Below are 3,561 nucleotides of genomic sequence, written 5' to 3'. Positions count from 1 at the left end.
GCGAAGCAACCGCCCGCCTGCGCCGCGGCACCTAGCGGGCGGGGAACAACGCTGCCACGGGGCCAGCGAGGAGGAGGAGAGTCAGGCAGCCATTCCGCCAACTGATTGGCTACCGAGGCGGGCGCGGGCCTGTGTTCTCGGATTGGCCATCGAGGGAGAAAAGGCGCACACGGATTGGCGGAGAGGCGGGCCGGGGCTCGGAGATTGGAGCCCGCGGGTGTTTGTAGGGTCATCGTTGGAGGCAAAGAGCGGCGGGGAAGATAGAATCCATCTCGAGGAGGCGGGGATAGGTCGGGCACCTCCTACGGGTGGAGCGGCAGCGCTTCGCCTACCACCCCTCGGGGGCTTTGCCTGGGGCGGGGATTTTGTCTCGTTACAAAGGCCAGGCGGCCGCTTCCCGCCGAAATGGAGGCGGGGGCAGGGCGGGGCTGCGGCGTCCTGTGGTGGGTGACATCTGGCCGCCACTGCAGCCCTGCGACTGGGACGGCCAGGGTGTGGCTTCTGGAGCCCGAGGGCAGCTAGTGCTGAGGGTAGAGTGAAGGTTTCTCCGAAGGTGAATATAGACAAGCTTGGGTCTGAAAAGTTCGGCCCCTGTACAGATACTGGCTTTTAGCGAGAGGCCTTCGTGGAGACGTCCCCTTCCAGCAGGCTTGCCACTGCCGTCCGCCTGGAGACGGCTGGTGAGCGCTGAGTGCTGAGCCTGAACAGCCCTTTTATGGGGCAATAAACGCCAGGTTTGGGAGGGGAAGATAAAAAAAGCCCCACACGTGATTTCGTTAAGTATGGCTATATTAAGCACTTGGATTTCTCCTGTGCTTATAGAAATGTCTTGAACATTAAGCACCTGCTTGTACACAAACTTTTAAATACATTGCCCGAGGTTACCAAATTTCGTCATTAAAATGGTGTAGTTGTGTCACAGGATCACAGGATGTCAGGGGTTAGAAGTGACCCATCATCGAGTCCAACTCCCCTGCCAGAGCAGGATGATACAATCTAGCTCAGATCACGGAGGAACGCATCCAGACGAGCTTTGAAAGAGAAGGAGACTTCCCCTCCGGGGAGCCTGTGCCAGTGGTCTGTGACCCTCACAGTAAAGAAGTTCCCCCTTGTGTTGAGGGTGGAACCTCCTGTGCTGCACCTTACATCCGTTGCTTCTTGTCCTACCACAGGGAGCAAGTGAGAAGAGCCTGTCCCCTCCCTCCTGACACCCAGCCCTCAGATACTCATAAACATTCTCAGTCTTCTCTTTTCCAGACTAAAAAGCCCCAGGTCCCTCAGCCTCTCCTCATAAGGCAGTGCTCCAGTCCCCTAAACATCCTTGTAGCCTTCTGCTGGACCCTCTCCAGCAGATCCCAGACCCGATCTGGGTGTCAGACCGTTCATTAGAGGTGCACTCAGAAAGGGAGAGAAGCAGAGAATACTCCCTAGCATGGAAAATCATAACTTATCAGTGAAGTAGAAAACATAAATGTTTTATGCAAGATCATTAACTGACTTGAGCATGGGTGGGTTTTCAAACCTGTTTTACATCATCAGTCAAAACAAATGTGGAGTCAGTGAGACTCGGTTTTCAGAGCAGCTGAGCTCCACTGGTTTCCTCTGGCAGTTAATACTGCTTCCTTGTTCTAAAATCAAATCTAAATTGTGGGGCTTTTTCCCAGTATTCTGTTCCCTTCAGGGTGAAACCACAGTTTTTTGTGTTGTGCGGTAAAAGAAATTTTAAAACCAAACAAACATGGTTTTCAGCTTTAAATACATAATAGCAGAACAAAAAGTAAAACAAAGAGAGAGCAAAAAGCCTAACAACCTTCCAGAGCAGTCCCTGTATTTGACTTGTTTCATCTAAGTGACTCCATTTGCTATTTTTTGAATTTGTGGTGTAATTGTTTGTAACTGAAAAACTCCCTAAAAAAACAACAACAATCAACAACCAAAAGCCCCTAGGCAAGAGGGTGTGCAGAAGGGTGTGAAAATAATATTGGAGAGGAGATTAGACGTAGTGAGTAGGCGGAAATGGGAGCAGAGATGTGGGCAGGGATTATGCACTTTTCAAAGTGAGAACAAAGGACCTGGATTTGAGATACTGAAAGGATGCAAACCCAAGAATTAGTCCTGAAATGGGATTGACCTCGAATATGCTTTGGTGGCATTGTGAGTTTGGTGCTGCAGAGGCATGAGGAAGTGGGAGGAAGAAATTATGCAGGAGTAGGGAAGTGATGGTGCCCCTTTACTTGGCTCTGGTGAAGCCACAGCTTCAGTACTGTGTTAATTTCTGGGTTCCACAGTGTAAGAAAGATATTGAAGCCCTGAAGGGCATCCAGAAAAGAGCAATGAGGCTGGTGAGGGGTTTGGAGGGCATTTCATATGAGGAGTGGCTGAGGGAAGTGGAGTTGCTCAGTCTGGAGAAGAGAAAGCTAAGGAGAGGTCTTACTGTTCAACTACCTGAAAAGAGGTTGTAGTGAGGCCAGTGCTGGTCTCTTCTCCCAAGTAACTAGCAATAGAACAAGGAAATGGGCTTAAGTTGTGCTGGTGAGGTTTCAATTGGATATTGGGAAAACTTTCTTTACTGAGTGGTGAGGCATTGGAACAGGCTGCTCAGGGAGGTGGTGGAGTTGTTCAAGAAGTGTGTAGATGTAGTGCTTCAGGATACAGCTGAGTGGTCATGGTAGTTGGGTTGATGGTTGGACTCCATGATCTTAAAGGTCTTTTCCAACCTTCATGATTCTATGATTATGATACTAGCTGCTACAGTGACAACAACAGAAGTTGATAGTGATAGTTAAGAAAATAGAGTATGTTAATTATATTGGTAGCAGAAGTCAACATCAGATGTGGACAGGAAAAAGCAGCAAATATGTTCATTTCCTTTTATACCCAGGGCAATCTATATGTGTTATCTTTCCAACAATATTAATGCAAGAGAGGAGATTAATCAGGTAGTATCTATAGACTATTTATAGACTTCCACTGCAGAAGCTGATGAGACTTTCAAAGCTCGAACATCAGCATTGCAGAGATAAAGCAAAGCAGACAAATCTGTCTTTCACAATATAATATCACTCAACATCAAGGTGAGGTGAGGGCATGGGTGCAAGAAATCATTTGCACTCATTCCTAGTAAAACAAAGGTTAAATATATTGTAGAAGGTCATTAAAAGATTTGAACACATGATGTGGCCCTGATCAAAGTTATGTGACAAACACATCTTACTAGCCCCATTTTGAAAGCTCTTCAAGATCAGTGTGGAGTTCCTTTATAGTAGATTTTATGGAGAAGTAGGTACTGTTTGGTTTTTTTCCTTTTGGCTTACAGGCCACCTTACAGCTCTGATGATAGTCTGCTGTTGCTTTGTTCTCTGTAAAGTGCTATGTATTTCTGTGTGGAAAATATATTCAAAAGCAAAGACCTTATGAACTGCATAGATTTCACCAATTAATTCCCCAGCAGATTTTATTGATTCTTTTATAGCATGCTAGTAGAAACTAAGGTTTGCCCTCCTTGGGTTTTCTGGTTTGTATTCATCTCACATGACCTCATTCACTGGGAAAATGCATTCC

This window comes from Dryobates pubescens, chromosome 9, assembly GCF_014839835.1.
Source record: "Dryobates pubescens isolate bDryPub1 chromosome 9, bDryPub1.pri, whole genome shotgun sequence".
Lineage (NCBI taxonomy): Eukaryota > Metazoa > Chordata > Aves > Piciformes > Picidae > Dryobates > Dryobates pubescens.
This window is presented reverse-complemented; position numbering follows the sequence as displayed.